Source organism: Nerophis ophidion, linkage group LG23 (genome assembly GCF_033978795.1).
Source record: "Nerophis ophidion isolate RoL-2023_Sa linkage group LG23, RoL_Noph_v1.0, whole genome shotgun sequence".
Classification (NCBI taxonomy): domain Eukaryota; kingdom Metazoa; phylum Chordata; class Actinopteri; order Syngnathiformes; family Syngnathidae; genus Nerophis; species Nerophis ophidion.
Genome location: NC_084633.1, coordinates 32120099 through 32133721, shown reverse-complemented (window position 1 = coordinate 32133721; position 13623 = coordinate 32120099). Strand labels below are relative to the sequence as shown.

General features: G+C 36.7%; 1 pseudogene; it reads left to right on the top strand.

The window, feature by feature from the left end:
- Positions 1–473: 473 nt before the first annotated feature.
- The window catches only part of LOC133541814 (homeobox protein Dlx4a-like), a 110836-nt pseudogene continuing 97686 nt past the window's right edge, over positions 474–13623 (top strand).

Sequence of the window (13623 nt, the reverse complement as noted above, 5' to 3'; positions counted from 1 at the left end):
ATTTGTTCAATTAATAATGGGGAAGTCAAATAATAAAGACGAGGTGGGAAGCTTTAACCTTTAGCCACACAAACACAGCCGGTGTTTCCTTGTTTACATTCCCGAAGGTGAAGCTTTACTATGGAACAAAGCGGTCGAGCGAACATGGATCCTGACCACATGTCAACCGGCAGGGTTTGGTGAGAAAATTGTGGTAATAAGTCGGCTCTTACCGTAGACATGAGCGGAGCTTGCGTCCTCCTGCAGCTGCGGACTAATCTACCTACTCAGTGGCCTAGTGGTTAGAGCGTCCGCCCTGAGATCGCTAGGTTGTGAGTTCAAATCCCGGCCGAGTCATACCAAAGATATACCTCCAAGCTTGGCACTCAGCATTGAGGGTTGGAATTGGGGGTTAAATCACCATAAATGATTCCCGGTCGCGGCACTGCCGCTGCGCGCTGCTCCCCTCACCTCCCAGGGGGTGATCAAGGGTGATGGGTCAAATGCAGAGAATAATTCCCAAGAAAGCCGACTCCATCCTCGGCCGCCCACCACCTCTCGGCCAGTCTCCAGTTCGCATGGATGAGCGAGGATGCATCCAAGGACACTGTGAAGCTTTCCCAGTGCCAGCTCTGCGGCCCTGTTTCTTCAACCGCATCTCCAGTCTCTCCAAACGGACTCTGGTGTGGCAGAGACCCGGCAGCTGATCTCCACGGGTGGCAGATCCAGAAGTCAACAAAAAAGCACCACAGAAGTCACTAAAGTGCCACCCCTTGTCACAGAGTCCAAAGGGGTCCCCAACCAAAAGGCAAAAAAACTCCACATGAAAACAAGTATCTTGTTATTTTCTGTTTCATCATGCTCTATCTACACTTCTGGTAAAATATAATAATAACTTATTCTTCTCTTCTTTGATACGTTACATTAGTTTTGGATGATACCACAAATGTATGTATCGATCCGATGCCAAGTAGTTACAGTTGTGAAAGTCTTCCTCCCGTGGGTTCACCTGATGCCGACAAACCTCCATGATAGCCCGGATGTCTGGTGTTAGCAATGTCTTTTTTATTTGGCAACACACACACACTAGGAAAACACACCCACCTTTTCAGTTTCCGCTCTGTGAGTTTTCAGTCTCTCTGGTCTTCCTTTTCTCTCGAAATATCCAGTGCGCGTCCGCTCAGTTACTCCAACTCCACCTATTGTGTGTCCGCCCGGCTGCCGCTAATAAGCATGGCAGGTGATTGGATGATCAACCCCAGCTGAGTAATCCTATCACCTGCCAGCTGTGCTTCGAGGCCGGTCCTTACACACCCCGCTTCGCGGCAGGCCCGTAGACCACGCCACCCTCCACAGTCATATTCAAAGTCGTCATGTGTCCAGGGACATATTTCATGACTTTATAAACATAGTATGATTTTTTTTCTTTTTTTTTAAAAGGTAAAAATATTTTGGGACGGATAGAAAATATTGATGTAATCATAGTAGTATCGACTCGACACACTATTGTACTTGATATCATTACAGTGGATGTCAGGTGTAGATATACCCATGGCATTTGTTTAAATTCAGAAACGCCGTCTTACGCGGTGACGCCGGTGGGCTACGGTGTGTAGTGAAGCACGTTTAGCTTCTCCTCGTCCTGCAAGGATGATACTTGTAAGAAACTTACTTTATTTGGATTAGAGGTTTAGAAGTAGCTAAAACACTCCCAACTGTCAGCTGCTAGCTAGCTAGCAATGTCTTAAAGCACCTTTTCCTGAGGTGTTATAGCTTCACTTTTATCTTTAGTTTTTAGGCCAAAATGCGTCCCTTCTCCCTTTTCTGACCGCACACTGTGTCTGCTTGTAAGTACTCTGTGATTGTGCGCTGCCGAACATGCTCCTCTGCTCGTAAAACCAGCAATGTCATGCCGGTTAAAAAAAAAATAAAAAAAATGGGGAACTGGTACTTTTAAAACACAGTATAGTGCCGTTTTTGATTCACTAGTACTGCAATACTATACTAGTACCGGTATACCGTACAACCCTCTCCCCACATAACAGGAAAGCAGGATCAAACTATAGCAGGGGTCGGGAACCTTTTTGGCTGAGAGAGCCATGGAAGCCAAATATTTTAAAATGTATTTCCGTGAGAGCTATATAATGTTTTTTAAACACTGAATACAACTAAATGTGTGTATTTTTATGTAAAACCAACATTAGGGTATAACACGTATGTTATTCTTTTTAATAAAAAAAAAATTCTGAAGCTAACTGATAATGAATAAAATACTTCTTACCATTCTTGACTTCTTGAACAGGTGCAGTAGAACAGTCTTTTTCAACCACTGTGCCGTGAGATACAGTCTGGTGTGCCGTGGGAGATTATATAATTTCACCTATATGAGTTAAAAATATTTTTTGCAAAGCAGTAATTACAGTCTGAAAATGATGTGGTATTGTTGAGTGGTCGGTGCTATCTAGAGCTAATTGCTTTGTAGATGTCGGAAACAGCGGGAGGCAGGGTGAAGGTAAAAAAAAAAAAGGTGTCTAATGCTTAAAACACAAATAAACAAAAGGTGAGTGCCCCTAAGAAAAGGCATTAAAGCTTAGGGAAGGCTATGCAGAGCAAAACTAAAAATGAACTGGCTACAAAGTAAACAAAAAAACAAAATGCTGGACGACAGCAAAGACTTACTGTAGAGCAAAGACAATGTACATCCGAACATGACATGACAATCGACAATGTCCCCACAAAGAAGGATAAAAACGACTGAAATATTCTTGATTGCTAAAACAAAGTAGATGCGGGAAGAAGCGCTCAAAGGAAGATAGGAAACTGCTACAGGAAAATACCAAAAAGAGAGAAAAAGCAACCAAAATAGGAGCACAAGACAAGAACTAAAACCCTACACACAGGAAAACAGCAAACAACTCAAAATAAGTCACGGCGTGATGTGACACGTGGTGACAGTACATCTACTTTGAGACAAGAGCTATGTTGATGCATGGTTGGTTATGGTTTAAAGTCGTATCCAACAATTGAGACAACAACTTTTTACTGTCAACTGAGTTTCGTTTTTAGTACATTTCTGCTGGTGGTGTGCCTCCGGATTTTTTAAACGCAAAAAATGTGCCTTGGCTCAAAAAGGGTTGAAAAACACTGCGGTAGAAAACGGATGGAGGGATAAAAATGCATGAGAATTTTTTACATTTTGTACGTTATTTTTAACACTGATTACCAGTGGAATTATTCATTACTTATTGTGTTAAGCAATGTAAGATAAGATGAATCTAAGAGCCAGCTGCAGTCATCAAAAGAGCCACATCTGGCTCTAGAGCCACAGGTTCCCTACCCCTGAACTATAGTCTCGTTTTGTAACTACTCAGTTTGCTAATACAAAATGGCCAAATCAGGAATATGTTGATGTTGGTATCATTTCCGCATTCTCCTAGTGTTACTGTCATTGAAAATAATGTTTTGTATATGTTTTGTACAGTTACTAAGAAAGTTGAACAATTTGAAAAAAAATCAACCAGAAATGCATATAACAGCTTTTACAGTTCATGAGCAATTTGGAAGTGTGTTCCAATTTTTAACGAACACAAACCCCACCGCCACGTCTTCCACACGCAAGGAGATACACGTGGGAGAGTCTTGACGCCACGCTGTCTGCAGTGCGCTTATAGGAGTATTGTTATCCGACTGCAGCAGGACTGTGTCGTGTGCTTTGTAACGCTGCACCGTAATTACAGTCTTTGCAGGATTACCCTGGGCTTTGCAGCGCTTCACCAAAAGGTAAAGACAGGCACTTGTGATTGTAAGTGTGTCGCTGTCACATGTGGCAGTTTGAGTTCACCCCACGAAAACCTTTCCACCTAACACAACATATTAGTTCTTCGTCTTCTTGGTATTTTGAGTGAAATCAAATACAAATGAACAAACACAACCCCCCCAAAAATTACATTGAAAATACTTTGTGAAATGGAACCAATTTCATAAGCGAAAGTCACCATTGTTTTTTTGTTTTTTTTTTACTTGTGCATCCGGAAAGTATTTACAGCACTTCACTTTTTCCACTGGGTGGTATATCCATCCATCCATCCATCCATCCATCCATCCATCCATTTTCTACCGCTTGTCCCTTTTGGAGCCTATCTCAGCTGCATTCGGGCGGAAGGCGGGTTATTACAGCCTTATTCCAAAGTGGAATAAATTAGTTTTTGTCCTCAAAATTCTACACAAAATACCCCATAATGGAAATGTGAAAAAGTGTTTTTTTTTTTCATTCAGAAACTGTATTAAAAATAAAATAAAAATTAAAAAAATCACATGTACATACATATTGTATATATTATATAATGTATAAATAATATATACCGTATTTCCTTGAATTGCCGCCGGGGCGCTAATTAATTTAAAACCTCTTCTCACTCTTGCGCTTACCAAAGGCATGCGGTAAAAGTAAGCATGCGCTAATTATTTAAAAACCTCTTCTCCCTCCGGCACTTACCAAAGGTATGCAGTAAAAATTTGAGTGTGATGTAAGCTTGGACCTTAAATCCTACTGAATAGCTCTTAATCTTCTTCCCTTTATGTGATTTCAAAATACCGGTATTGAAATCAGCCTCCTCCATTTTGAAGATGATGACAGGGGAAGTGTCACTCGTGATGTCATGAGTTTGACCAGGCGGTAATACTAAGCATGCGCTAATTATTTTGGGAAGCGAGTTTGACCCGGCAGTAATTCAAAGCAGGCGCATACTATATGCTCTGCGGAAATTCAAGGAAATACGGTAAATATTACATTATAAATAAAATATTACAACATAAATATAATATTACATATTATATTTATATTGCTACTATGGTACATTTTCGGTCTACTTTTTACCTTTTGTTTTCGCCCTCTTTTTGTGCCCCTGTCTGCATTATCCTTTCCATCCTTATACTTTCCATCCTAAAATAAAGTCAAAATTATGAGAAGGTACTACATTAAAAAAAGGAAAAATTATGAAAAAAGTCTTAATTAAGAGATAAAAAGTCAGAAGTATGAGATAAAAATGCGTATAGGTAGAAAGTCACTGTGATTTTGACTTTTTATCCCATATTTATGACTTTTTAGCTCATACTTTTGACTCTTAGTCGCCTCTGACTTTTAATCTCCTATCTAAACTTTTCTTACCTTATGGTTACAACTCTTTATCTCATAATTATGATTTTTTTACCTCATCATTTCGACTTTCTTAACTCATAATTTCGATGTACCAATGGCTCTCTTTTTTTTTTTACTTGATGAAATTAAATGAATTCAAATTAAATATTTGTTGTTGTTTTTTTTTTAATATGTATGTTTTAATAATAAACACATATATAAAACAGCATAGAGACACGTTATTTTAACTAATTAATTACCTTAATTTTGACTTAATTTGTGGGGAGTAGATAATTCCTTATTTTCTTCCAAAATAATATTCACCTCTTTAACAAAAACAGATGATTTGAACTATGAGCAAAGGCCTCACACACACAAAAAAAGACATATATAAATAGCCAGCCTGTGAATAAAATAACACTTATTTTGAACTACCCTTAAAGGGGTCATATGTTTTTTTTCTACATTTAAAACACTTCCTTGTGGTCTACATCAGTGGTCACCAACCGGGCCGCAGAATAATTTTTTATTAATTATCATTATTATTATATATATATATATATATATATATATATATATATATATATATATATATATATATATATATACACATATATACATATATACACATATATACATATATATATACGCACATATATATATATATACATACACATATATATATATACATATATATATATATATACACATACATATATATATATATATACATATACATACACATACATATATATATACATATATATACATACACATACATATATATATATACATATATATACATACACATACATATATATATACATATATATACATACACATACATATATATATACATATATATACACATATATATGTATATATACATATATACACATATATATACATATATATACACATACATATATATACACATATATATATATACATATATATACACATACATACATATATTTATAGATATATATATACACATACATACATATATTTATAGATATATATATATATATATATATATATATATATATACACATACATATACATACATACATACATATATATACACATATATATATATAAACATATATACACACATATATATATATATATACACACACACACACACACACATATATACATATATATATATATATATATATATACACACACATATATATATATATATATTTTTTTTGTTTTGTTTTGTTTGTTTTGTTTTTATTAAATCAACATAAAAAACACAAGATACAATTACAATTAGTGCACCAACCCAAAAAACCTCCCTTTTTCATGACAAAAAAAAAAAAAACGCCGTGCCGCGGGACAAATTATCAAGCGTTGACCGGTCCGCAGCTACAAAAAGGTTGGGGACCACTGGTCTACATAACATGTAATGGTAGTTCTTTGCTCAAAATGTTTTACATACCATCTTCAAGCCGCGTTCTGACCGTCTTTCCATGCAAGATGCGCCATTTTGTAAGCGGTCTTAAGAAATTCATTTTTTCCCCTCAAAATTCTACACACAATACCCCTTAATGACAATGTGAAAACGTTTTTTTTTTGGGAACACTTTAGTATAGGGAACATGTTCACTCTTAATTAGACTCTTAGTTAATGCCTTACTGGTTGTGTAACAAGGCCATGCATAATAAGGTATTAATAAGTACTTAATGACTCATTAAGAGCCAATATGTTACTAATTTGCACGTTAATTAGCAACTAATTAATGGTGAATATGGGTTCCCCATAATAAAGTGTTACGTTTTATTTTAAGAAATTTTTGCAAATTTACTATCATTTTTAAATTAAATAAGAAATCAGACGTATTTACACAATTTTTCATAGCCTTTGCTCAATACTTGGTTGACGCACCATTGGCAGCAATTACAGCCTTAAGTCTTTTTGAATACAAAGCCTATCATGGGGCAGACGGAAGCCATTTCTTAGTAAAAAGAAAATTGCCAAAATACATCTGAAAGACGAGCAGACCATGGGAAACAAAATTAACTGGACTTATGAGACAAAAATTAAAGTCTTTGGCGTGAATGCCAGGCATCATGTTCGGAGGAAACACCAGGCCAATACCATCCCTACAGTGAAGCATGGTGGTGGCGGCATCATGCTGTGGGGATGTTTTTCAGCGGCAGGAACTGGGAGACCAGTCAGGATAGAAGGAAAGATGAATACAGCAATATACGGAGACATCCTGAATGAAAACCAACACTTGTCATCAAATATGATGGAGCTTGAGAGGTGCTGCAAAGAGGAATGGGGGAAACTGCCCAAAGATGGGTGTGCCACGTTTGTGGTGTCTTGTAGAAAAAGACTTCAGGCTGTAATTGCTGTCAAAGGTGCATCAACAAAGCATCGAGAAAAGGCTGTGAATACTTTTTCATTTTTATTATATTAGTAAGAAAAATCTAAGAACAACTTTTTCACATTGTCGTCATGGGGTATTGTGTGTAGAATTTTAAGGACAAAAATCAATTTCTGGAATAAGGCTGTAACAGATGCAGTCATTTTCCAGATGCACTATATGGGCGCCCAGTACTGGATTGTGTTGCTATGGTAATGGCTACCTATAATTAAACACACATCCATGTAAGCAGAAGAATGTCAGCTAAAAACAAAGCACAACTCAATTTAGAACAGAAAACAATCCAATCCAATCCAATCCACTTTATTTATATAGCACATTTAAACAACAATAAAGTTTCCAAAGTGCTGCACAGCCATGTTAAAAACAATATTATGCTCCACCAATGACTGAATAAAACAAAAAATGAATAAAAATAAAACCAATAAAAACAATATAAAAACAAATATGATTAAAACTATTTTAAAAGGTAAAATCAATTAAAACAGTAAAATAAAAATCAAAGTGTATAAAAAACACAGAGGACAACAGAGGACCACACAACTCACGTGGTGTTAAAAGCCAAAGAATAAAAGTGGGTCTTAAGACGATACTTAAAGCACTCCACTGTGGAAGCAGTTTGAACATGGAGCGGCAGAGTGTTCCAGAGCTTAGGGCCGACCACAGAGAAGGCCCTGTCTCCCCTGGTCTTAAGTCTGGTCTTGGGCACCACGAGCTGGAGCTGGCTCTCAGACCTCAGAGCGCGCGCAGGGATGTAAATTTGGATGAGGTCCGAGATATATTGAGGTGCCAGTCCATGTAAAGATTTAAAAACAAACAGCAATGTTTTAAATTCAATTCTAAAATGAACAGGGAGCCAGTGCAAACTCTGAAGAATTGGGGTTATATGCTGGCGTTTCCTAGCCCCTGTTAAAAGTCGTGCTGCCGCGTTCTGGACTAACTGCAACCGGGAGAGAGCTTTTTGGCTAATGCCAGCATAAAGTGCATTGCAGTAGTCCAGGCGACTTGAAATAAAAGCATGCACGACTTGTTCAAAAAGGTTAAAAGATAAAAACGGTTTAACCTTTACTAAAAGACGAAGGTGATAAAAACAGGATTTTAAAACGCCATTGACTTGTTTGTCTAGTTTAAAATCGCTGTCTATAGTGACGCCAAGGCTGGTGACTTTGGGACGCACATAATTCAACAATTCAAAAATCAAACACTTACATGGGACAACTGCGAAAAACAAGCAAACGGCCATGATTTATTTCATAAAAAGAAACACGATAGCCGCTAACATGCACCCGTCCCAACGACAAACATATAATTACTCTTTTAATGAGCGTATGTATGTTTTATATCTGCAGTCAGCCGCGATTCCCCTCTAGAGGATCGCCAAAAAATATCTATTTCTCGGCAGTGGTCAGTGAAAGCTGCAATGGCACTCTGTTGTAATACACTTTCCCACCACTCTTGGCAGTAATGACAATATCAAACAAACAGAAGAAGTCCGGAACTAAAAATGGCCATGTCTTGTGATCAAGTTGTGTTTAGTTATGTTCGGTTTTGTTTAACACTCCATTGCTTCCTGTTTTTCACTCCCTTGTTTTGTTGCCATCGTTACTTATTGTGCTCACCTGAGCACAAATCAGAGGTAGTATTTAACGCTTTCATTTCCAGTCTGTCCTTCTGGCGTCACTGTGTTCTTTTCATGCTCTGTCCATGCTAGTTTTTCATGCCAAAGTTCATGCTGCTCTTGTCAAGCCATAGTAAGTGTTTTTTTTTTAGTTTCATGTCCAAAGTTTAGTCTTAGTGTTAGTTTTTGTTTCCTTCGTCAAGTTGTGCTTTCACCTTGTGCGCCTTTTTGTTTTCACCTTTTCGGAGTTAAAGATTAAATTATGTTTGTACCTGCACGCCATGTCCCAAGTAGTCCGTCTGCTTTCCTGGGAGAACGACAACCCTGACAGAAAAAAAAACACTTACTGTGGCTTGACAAGAGCAGCATGGACTTTGGCATGAAAATATTACGCCTGTGTGGCATCGTGGTACCGGGTTCGATTCCCTCGAGGATGCGTCAAAATTGAACACAGCAAAGGTAAGTTTTAACAGATTTATTCTACAACAATGATCTAAGAAACAAAACACTGGAGCTAACAAAAGGAAACCAAAGACGCTAGTATGAGAACTAAGTGATACAAAATGCAAACTAAACTGACCCGTAGGCACAAAAGACAAAACAAAACCTTCAGCATGAGAACTGGAATGAACAATGGCTAGCGTGAAAAGCTTAGCGAGAATATACATACATGAAAGTATTGCAGGCGTAACTCGTTGCGTGAAAAGCAAATCATGAACCCAGAAAAAATAATGAAAAGGGACGGGCTTAAATAGGGAAGTAATCAAAAGTGACAGGTGTGCAGAAACCGGGATTAGCAGGTGGGATCAATGAGCAACTATGGTGACTGACTAAACAGGAAGTAAGAGGGTAGAACGACAGAGTGATATAACAACTGGAAGTATAAACAATATGTGGTGATCCAAGAAGCGGATCACAAAAGAAAAAATAGCATGGACAGAGCATGAAAAGAACACAATGACGCCAGAAGGACTGACTGGAAATGACATGCTTAAATACTGCCTCTGATTAGTGGTCAGGAAGCAGGTGAGCACAGGTGAGTGAAAAGCAGGAAGCAATGGAGTGTTAAACAAAACCCAACATAACTAAACAAAACATGATCACAAGACATGACAGAACCGAACATAACTAAACAATAAATGATCACAAGACATGACAAAAATCATAGAGAAGTTTCTTAAGCGCAAAAATTATGACTACAGGGGTGAAGATGTATTTCAATCAATCACTCAATCAATGTTTATTTATCACAATTGTCTCAAAGCCACAACATCCTTTTCATTTGCACTCTAATTTCATCGGCAGCCTATCGAAGAAAAATATATATTATTATTATTATTATTATAATTGTATCTCAATTGCATTTAATCAGTTTTTATGAGTCCCCTTCTTTTGCAGTATATTTGGTCAGTACCTTTTTTTTTTTTTTTTTAAATCAGCCTGACCTAAGCGTTGACGAAGATCATTGTGACGAACACATGGTTTCATATCATTTGACAAAAGTTTAATCTGTTAAAGTGTAAGAAGGTCAGATATAACTATTGGATACGATTAAAAGCAGTAGTAAGATCACTAATTCAGTGTTAATATTTGAGTGGGCCCCGGAGCCTCTCTGTAGTGGAAATGTTTAGCCTTGAGGTCAAAAAGATTAAGAACCCCTGTTTTAACGTAAACCAATTGTTTCCAAAGTGCGGTCTAGGGGCGTTTTTGTTTTTTTTAAACAACAAATAAAGTCAATGTATTATAATTGTTACATGTTACACTATAATTGTCTCATGTTACACTAACATGTGCTTTGTGGCCTATAACAGTGATTCCCAACCAATGTGTGCAGTGAGAGATTATCATTATCCAATTTCACTTAATTGGCCTGAGAATTATTTATTTACGAAAATTAATGGATCTTTGTTCATTCTTTAATGTCAGCTGTGAACGATTACATGCTCTGCCACTAAATGGCGGAACGTACATAATTAACTTTAATTGTTGTTTGTGTGGAGTGATTCCTGGGTTTGCCTTCGTAAGCCATTTCACAATGTCAGATGAATACCGAATGGTACGAAATACGGAAGCAATGTTTATACATGTTATATCTTATGGTTATATATTGCTATAATAATGTTAAACAGATTTGGGAAGGCGTGGCGCAGTTGGGAGAGTGGCCGTGCCAGCAACTTGAGGGTTCCTGGTTCGATCCCCACCTTCTACCAACCTCGTCCCGTCCGTTGTGTCCTTGAGCAAGACACTTCACCCTTTTTCCTGAAGGGTCGTGGTTAGAGCCTTGCATGGCAGCTCCCGCCATCAGTGTGTGAATGTGGAAATAGTGTCAAAGCCCTTTGAGTACCTTGAAGGTAGAAAAGCAAAGCGCTATACAAGTATAACCCATTTACAATTTACAAAAGAAATGTAGATTTTAAATATACTTAGTGCAAAAGGGCCGTTTTCCACCTGGCACTAGTGTTTGACTTGTCTCCATTCAATAGTGTAACATTATTTCTTGATGTGCAAATTATTTTGCCTTATTTCATGTCTCAAAATACTGAAAGAAAAAAAAAAAAGCATTGTTGTTGTTTTTTTGACAGAATTTACCTGTTTTCAATTTTAAAGAAGTACTGATTTGGGGTTCAAATGCAAACCACGGCCATCCCTACTGTCCACTGATAGGTCCCTGTCAATGTTTTTATACCCGGTCTCTCCTCACACAGAGCGCGAGAAACCCACCACAGCACTAGAAAAGGGAGAGCTACGGCTCAACGGGAAGGGGAAGAAGTCCCGAAAGCCTCGGACTATTTACTCCAGCCTGCAGCTCCAGACCCTCAACCAGCACTTCCAGCAGACCCAGTACCTGGCTCTGCCTGACTAACTGGGCTTGTCTCAGGAGCAGATACAGCGCACTCTCACACAAAACATTTTGTTCCTTCCCTCGCTAATTACAATGATTGAGTCACATGCTGCCTTTGTGTATTTATAAACGCTCAGACATGCGTGGGTGCATTTTTTTGCAAAATGTCATCACACTCCCTTAATTGCCATGTCAGGGACATCAAAATAGTACATAGCTGTTACAACCAGCTGCCACTTCTACATACAGTTCAAAGGTAACAATGGAAAAAAAACAAAAAAAATGGGCAATGACCAATACCAGTGACGTGCGGTGAGGTTCATGGCTGGTGAGGCACTGACTTCTTCTTCAGTCAGATTTATAAACATATGAACCCCAAAGAGTATCTTATTCACCATTTGATTGGCAGCAGTTAACGGGTTATGTTTAAAAGCTTATACCAGCATTCTTTACACATACAAACTGTAGCACACAAAAAAGCACATTTAATAAAAAAATCATCATTATGGTCTTACCTTTACTTATAAATGAAGTCCATGTGCCGCTCTTTCTGAACAAAAACATCGATAACTTGTTTATAGAAGTCTACCTTATCTTTCTTCGGTTTTAAAATTCTCTCTGTCTCGATGGAGATCACTGTCTGAAAAAAACCTTTTAGCTCCAGCGTTGGTCTTCCTTTAATTATTACCTCCTGCTTCGATTGAAAGTCCATTTTTTTATTGTGTCGAGTGATGTACAAATTCAAAGTCGGAAATTTTGCGTTGTAGAAATTTTTCTACAACAAAAAAAAGAAAAAAAATTTAAATACATTTTTTGAAAATTTTACATTTATTTGAGATTGAAGTATGTATGTATATATTATATATATATTATATATATATATATATATATATACATAATACATATATACATACACATATATAAATATATATATATACATGTATATATACACATATTATATATATATATATATATGTATATGTATATATATATAATACATAGATACATACATATGTATATATGTATATATACATGTATATATACACATATTATATATATATATATATATATATATATATATATATATATATTTATATATATACATATATATATATATATACAGTATATATATGTATATACTTTTTTATAGCACTATTAGTGTATATTAGTCAAATCCTAACAAACTAAGCTTCACAATGACACATAGTAAGAAGGGGATTCATAAGTCCCAATTCGTCGCAGTTTACCTGACACATGAAGAGTGACGAAATGGTATCACATGGTATCACAACCACACTTCAGCCGCCAGATGAAAGTAGAGTGTTGAATCTGTTACCTGTGTCAATATTTGCCTGTACTTATTCGACTGATGCCTTATATATATATATATATATATATATATATATATATATATATATATATATATATATATATATATATATATATATATACTCAGTCAAAGGCTGGACTCCAGGGAGGGGGTCCAGACTGAGGCTAAGAAAAAAAAAAAGTCATAGCCATAGCACTCATAAACATGTTTTAATTTCCCCTCGGGGATTAATTAAGTATGTCTGATTCAGATTCTGATGTTACATAGAATCAACAAAACCTGCAACAGAGGGGAGGGAGCGGCAGCAATTGTTTAAGCG